Here is a 911-nt window from a genome sequence, read left to right as displayed (position 1 = left end):
ACCTTATGGAGCACAGTTCTCCACTGAGATATCATGAGTCCGAATGGCCTGGAAGACACCACCCCTTCTTGCTGTAAAGTCCATCTCCAGTCCTTTAATGTCAATCCACAGGGCTGCTTTTCTTTTGCTGTTTCCTCTGCCATATGTGAGCAGCACTTTGATGAGCAACACTAATCCCTTGGGCACTTATAGTTGTCGTTTTTTATCATAACTTTTATTCCTTACTCCTTGAAGGCAAGGATTGAATCTTCCACTCGTTTCTGTGACTGTGCGCCATCTTACCTATGCGTGTTTATCCTAAAATGACTTCGTGATTTAGGAAGATAATGTGATGCAGAATTTGAAGCTGTTACGCTTTGGGCAATTGGCCTAATTTTGCCTGTAAAAACTGGATACTACTACCTGAAGGAGCATCGAAGGAGATGACGGGAACGCGGTAGATAACTGCAACGAATGTATTTTTTTCCGTTACAGACACCAGATGCAGGTTTGCTTTCCCAAATGTCGATTTGCAGGACCATTACCACTTCACTAACGAAGTGGCGCCCCGAGTTGCTAGGAGCTCGGGTCACATCGTTCCTCAGTCCTTTATCACGCCAAAGTCCTCTAAATGCTGTCTGTGATGCTGGCGGTCCCGTGGAATTGAGGACGACAGACCCAGCCTAGATGTCCCAGGGAGGGCCGCTCCGGGAGAAGCCCTTCTCTTCCCGGTAGCTTCGAAGGCCGTGGCGCTGCCGCCTACGTGAGACGTTTGGACCCTGCCCGGCTCCCGTAGCGCCGCTTCCAGCAGGTGGTTCTGGACGTCTCCCCTAACTCTCGGGCGCTCACGTCAGCGGCAAACCTCAGCCCACGCGCCAGCGCCGCAACCAACCGAGAAAATAAACAAACCTCCGCGCGCCAGGCCCCGCCCC

This window comes from Echinops telfairi, unplaced genomic scaffold (genome assembly GCF_000313985.2).
Source record: "Echinops telfairi isolate 266 unplaced genomic scaffold, ASM31398v2 ScPeMD7_7429;HRSCAF=8467, whole genome shotgun sequence".
Lineage (NCBI taxonomy): Eukaryota > Metazoa > Chordata > Mammalia > Afrosoricida > Tenrecidae > Echinops > Echinops telfairi.
This window is presented reverse-complemented; position numbering follows the sequence as displayed.